General features: G+C 48.9%; 1 protein-coding gene across 2 annotated transcripts in view; it reads left to right on the top strand.

Moving 5' to 3' along the window:
• Positions 1 to 1,281: 1,281 nt before the first annotated feature.
• Positions 1,282 to 5,868, top strand: part of PLA2G7 (phospholipase A2 group VII) — a 26,699-nt gene continuing 22,112 nt past the window's right edge. The window contains exon 1 of one of the 2 annotated variants that reach the window (XM_081828399.1): positions 1,282 to 1,473. The gene's annotated coding sequence lies outside the window, so the exon portion shown is untranslated. Of the gene's footprint in view, positions 1,474 to 1,652; positions 1,780 to 5,868 lie in introns of those variants that run through there. The other variant, XM_006727567.3, reaches the window with a different exon arrangement.

Below are 5,868 nucleotides of genomic sequence, written 5' to 3'. Positions count from 1 at the left end.
AAATTCAATTTTAACTGGATATCCTGTATTTTTATTTGCTAAATCTGGCCACCCTACACTGGATATTTTCTCAGGGCACTAACCTGCTGTCATCAACCAACCACTGTCATCCCAGCAGAGAATCTGGTCTGATTTTGATGGGGAAAGCACAGAGCTGGCATTGAAAGAAACAAATAAAATATATCATACTTGCCTTCCAGACCTGCTTTCAAAGTCCACCACCTTTATAGCTGTGGCGCTGAGTCTCCAGCTTCTTCATCTGGTCTTAAGGTCAAAAGGAGAAGGTCCTTAGAGATCTCTTAAGTAGGGCAAAATGTACCCTTTTGTATTGATATTAGTATTATATTAATATCACAGGAGGTTAGCCCAGGAAGTACAGGAAAATGTCATTAAGCTGATACAGTTTTTTTTTTTTTAATTTTATTTATTTATTTGACAGAGACAGCGAGAGCTGGAACACAAGCAGGGGAGTGCGAGAGGGAGAAACAGGCTTCCCGCTGAGCAGGGAGCCCGATGTGGGGCTCCATCCCAGGACCCTGGGATCATGACCTGAGCCGAAGGCAGCCGCTTAACGACTGAGCCACCCAGGTGCCCCAAGCTGATACAGTTTTATTTAGATTTTCATCTATGGTTAGGTTTAAATAAGTCACTGCTTCTTTAAAAACACTGATATTAGGTAACAGCGTGAATGTTTCCCAGGTGCCCGCTCTGTCCTAGCATTTCAGCCTCTGACTGATGTATTTTGATTAGCTCCATTTTACTGATGAGGAAACTGAGAAGCTGAAGAGATAAAAAAAAAAAACAAACTGGCCCAAGTCACGCCACTAAGTGTGAGAAATGAGCTATAATCCATGCCTTGTTACCATAGAGTCCTTAGAATAAAAATAAAATAAATTTCATCTGCAGTTCCGTCACCTCACCAAAACCCAAAAATCACTATTTAAAAAAATACAGAACTTTCATAAGGTCGCCCATAAATTTCCAACTATTTTCCCGGAGTCTCTAAATGAAACTTCAAATGAATACGTTTTAATTAGAAGGTGGGCCGAGGAGAAAGCATTGGAAAACGAAGGAGGGAATTTCAGCTAAACCCCAAGTAACTGGATTAAACCGAGTTATGAGATTGCCCCTTCTTCCAGCATTTCGCGTCAGAAATGCCCTTCTGATGGCCCTCCCCTGTAGCTCCACGCAGAAATGAAACTGAGCCAGCGGCGGGCCTTCCAGGCCCAGGCCCAGCGCACGGATTTCTGAGTCGGGGGTCTAGCGCACAGGGCACGGGATTGAGGAATGGGCACGGTCTTTCAAGATTACACATGGAAGCAGAGTAACTCGAAAGTTGGTAGGACAGACCAGGTTGGCTCGATGCCGAGCGAAGCAAGGAGCAGATGTGATCGGAATGAAGTCTGCGAAGAGAAATCGGGAGGCACAGCACCCGCCCTCTGCACGTTTGGGTCCACCCCCGGGCGTGTTAAGTTAACCCGAGGGTGAGGGTTGCGGGACCCCGGGCCCCGGGGCAGGTCTGGGTGCGCCTGAGCTCGCCGGCGTCCCAAGTGCCTCTGCCTTTAGGAGGCCGATGGCCACACGCTCCTCCCCGTCCCTCCTCCCGCCGCGCCGGGGCGGACCGAGGCCCAAGCCGACGCGCAGCCCACCCACCGGCCGCGCGCCCGCGGCGACTGAGGCTGGCAGAGGCCCCCAACGCTGGCGGCGAGGAGCAGTCGGGCTCGGCGCGCTCCGGTCCGGGGGCCCTGGTTCCGGCGAGCAGCTCACCGCAGCACCCGGGTGAGGAGGGAGCGCGGGCCGAGGCGGGAGGCCGCGGAGGTGCGGGGCGCGCTGGGCTCGGGCTGGACCCGCGCAGCGCGGGAGGACCGCCATCCCCGAGCGGACAAGGCCACGGGCGTGGGGGCCTGGGGGTGGGGGGCAGGAACCGCACCATCTCCGGCCGGGGGCCGACTCGCTGTCCCTGACCCCTCGCGACAGCGCTGGGATCTTTACGGGGAGGGTGACGGAATTCGAACCCAGTTCTCTCAAACCTTTCCCGGGGGAGGCAACCCTAACCTAAGAATTCGGTGCCGAGAGGGAATCGGGAACAGGGAACACGGGGAGATTTCTTATCTCTAGATCTCCGCTGGGACAAAACAAACAAAGGAACACCTCTCTTTGTGGAGTATTGTATTTTCCGGAGCCCAGTTCAGAGTAGTTGTTGTAGGACCAGAATTGTAAGAACAAAGCACTACCTCTGTTCTGCTCGCTTGCTCTGCACATCCCAGAGCTCCCCCACCGCGGCTCAGATAAGATCATGCCTGCTCTATCCTGAGTAAAGGGGAAGCTTGCTTATAAAAAGTCAAACAAAATCAGGCGGCAGAGAACACTGTCTTCCCCATCACACTCTGTAGAAGCTTCTAGCTCCGCAAACGAAAAGGTCAGGCTTGCATTCAGGCCTGTGGTTCTTGGGGTTGCTGCAGAGGTGATGAGGAAGGAGGGAGGGAGAGGTGTGTGGGGCTCATTAAGGGGAACTTGCCGGGTTTTTTTGAAGGACACAGGAGCTCAGGTTTAGGAGAGATTTGTGTGAATAAATCAGTCTTGCGCAAATTACCTTTGACCCAAGTGAGAATCCTGAGCTGGGACACTGGTATGTTAAGTAGGAGCTGGAAAGTGTATCCCTTAAAGTGTCGACAATCCCAAAAGGCTCAGGACCAGATCTTGGGTTCCCATGCAACTCAGGGACCAGGGTATTAAGTATTGACCACCACAGGGCATGGGTGAGCTGCTGGCACCCCAGGGGATTTCCTCACAGAGGGAATTCTGGTGGTCCCCTAGAAGCTGGTGAGAGAACCCACCTCCTTGGCATTTCCCAGCTTGCACTCATTGCCGGTGGGCCCAGAGGGTTCCTTCCCTTCCCCAGACATTCCTGCAGGAGTTGCTGCTGTGGACCGCATGGTGATGCTCTTCATGGAACTGGGCCCTTTGTACTCAAGGCTGACACCGGGAGTTGTGAGGGATATTAATCTGGTTCAGCCACTCATTTTACAGTTGGGAAATCCCTTCTGAGGTGTGATAACGGCTTGCCCAGCACCCCAGGGCTTTCCCAAAAACAGACCCCTCCCTGGGCAGCTGGTTTCTTATTTCCTCTCCACTGGACGTCTGTGCCCTTTGAACTTCAGTAGTGAGGAATATGCATTCCCTACGCAGTGAGGTTTCCCCAGCTAATACAATTTACCATCCTGTTTGAGACTCTCATCATAGAGCAGTAAGGAAAGTGCTAACTAGGTACCTGAGCAGGCATGGGACCCCTTAGGAATGTCAGCTGGAGTTTAGGAATCTGTATTCCTTTCAGTGACACCCCAGAAAATGGGTATTTCCTGGAAAAGAAGGTGATCATCAGGTTATTTATACCTTGGTTCATCTTAAGCCTCATCTGATAATTGGCTTGACTGACGTCTTGAGACATTGAGAAATTTCCATGAAAGTGAACCATTGAAGAGAAAGAATTGAGTGAAGGGCACCTGAAGGGGAACATCCCCTTCTAAAATTGCATTGTCCCAGGGTTCTGAGGAATCTCTATATTTTAAAGGAATGGGCAGCAGATTCTTACTGCCTCTTTCTATGAAGCCAGGCACCTGCCATGTGCCTTCACTGTTACTTGCTCCATTTTACAGGTATGACTCATAACACACTAATAGAAACAGTCTAATATATACAGGCTTGTAGTTAAAAAAACAACTTAGCAGTTGAGGAGAAAGAAGAAGCCTGCTATTAAGAACCAATACTGATTGGATTAAATGGCCTAGTTGATTCCTAGAGCAAGTTTTTTGTTCATTCCTTCTTTGGCTTCAAGAGATATTTATTGAGTACCTACTATGTGCCTGGCACTGAGTACAGAGCAGTGAGTAAGACAGATATGGTCTCTGTCCTTATGGAGTTCACATTCTAGAGTCGAGGGACGAGCAAGGTAAATTCAGATACTACTGGATGTTTTTGGAGAAAAAGAAACAGAGTGCTGTGGTAGAGTACTGTGATGTGTGTGTATGTGTGTGTGAGAGAGGGCAAGATGGCCACGTGGGAGGGGCCCCAGCTTCTTAGATTGGGTTTTATTTTATTTTTTTTAGATTTCTTTATTTATTTATTTGAGAGAGAGCACGAGAGCAAGCAGGGGAAGGAGCAGAGAGGGAGAGGACCAAGCAGACTCTGCACTGAGCCGTGGAGTCTGACATGGGCTCAATCTCAGGACCCCAAGATCATGACCTGAGCCAAAACCAAGAGACGCTTTAATCAACTGAGCCACCCAGGTGCCCCCTTAGATTGGGTTTTAAGGAGAGATTTTTCTTTTCTTTTCTTTTCTTTTTAGGATTTTATTTATTTATTTGAGAGTGAGAGAGAGCAAGAGTGGGGAGGAGGGGCACAGGGAGAAGGACAAGCAGACCCCCTGCTGAGCAGGGAGCCCAGACACTGGGCTCGATCCCAGGACCCTGAGATCAGGACCTGAACTGAAGGCAGACGTTTAACCCACTGAGCCACCCAGGTGCCCCCTAAGGCGAGATTTTTCTGAGAGATGACCTTGAGACGAGCCCCCAAAACACTGACAGATTGTTCTGGTACAGGGACTCACAATCACACAGGCATGACAACAAGCTCAGTACGTTCCTCGCATAGTTGGAGGGCAGTGCGGGTGGAGGAGTGAGGTTGAGGGCCAGGGGCCAGGTCACGCAGAGCCTCGTAAGCTGAGGTACACCATCTGGACTTGAAGTGCAGTGGGAAGCCCAAAGCAGAGGCGTGTTGTGATTCAGATTGTTTCAGAGGTTACTGTGGGTGCACTGTGAAGAGCGGCTCATAGGAGGAGAAGAAGAGCAGTAAGGAGACCTGCTCCAGGTTTATTACGGTGACCCAGCAGACCGTGGTAGCAGAAGGTGGGCAGAAGCTGTTTCAGGAGGTCGAGTGGAAAGTTCTTTTATGCTTCTCTCTCAGATTTCCCATCTACCTAGGGACGATGACATTGCTACATCTGGTCCACTTCTCTCGTAAAAATAAATAAACTAGTGATTACACTCTTGAAGGTAAAGTAAGACTGTATTACTACTTTTTGCAAATGATGTGTGACTTTGAATTTCCTGTGCTTCATTTTCAAAAATTTTATAATAAAATTCTTTTGACTTTTTTATTCTTTACAATAAATTATGTGTCTTGTACATAAAATGCATTTTGATCTGTTCAGAAGGTTGATACATCTTAACTGTTACCCACAAAATACAGCATCCTAGAATGGAGTGAAACTAATTCTACAATACTAGCTGGCTTACTTTGGGGAGTTAAACGTGATTAGGTAGCACCCCACATAGAAGATTTGAGTCTGGAAACTGGAATAAAAATTCAAAAGGAAGTTAGCATGTTTGCCTTTGTCCTGGATACGGCTGCGTGCAGATATCTGAGTGCAAAGATTTGTCGATCATTGAAAAGCTATACGTGGCAGCAGAATTTCAGGAGAGGGCTGTGAACCAGAGTTGAATAGGATTGTTTCCCTTAGTGAAGCACTCTCTCTCACAGAGGACTCTTGAACTTTCTGTGGTTGATCACTGACGGAAGTATAGAGGGCCAGGGAAGAGTTTTAAAGTTGTTTACCAACGAGGGTAGGGATGACCTTCTCAGGGACAGGACAACTAACTGCCACAGGGAGGCAACCCTCTTTCTCCTTCCTGCCTCATTTTGACGTGCAGCTTACTAGGAAGAAAATAGAGGTCCTTCCTCGTTTACACGGTGTGCAGTGGAGGATTCTGCTCTTGGTGACTCGATGGACTCCTGGTTATCTTCCGCATTAATGATTTATTGGCCAGAGCATCTGATTTCAGCTTGAAGTGGCTCGTCTGGTGATTCAAA

The sequence above is a fragment of the Leptonychotes weddellii genome, chromosome 8 (assembly GCF_054177405.1).
Source record: "Leptonychotes weddellii isolate Sample4059 chromosome 8, ASM5417740v2, whole genome shotgun sequence".
NCBI classification, from domain to species: Eukaryota; Metazoa; Chordata; class Mammalia; order Carnivora; family Phocidae; genus Leptonychotes; species Leptonychotes weddellii.
Note: the sequence above shows the minus strand (reverse complement) of the source record. Positions and strands in the feature narration are given on the sequence as shown.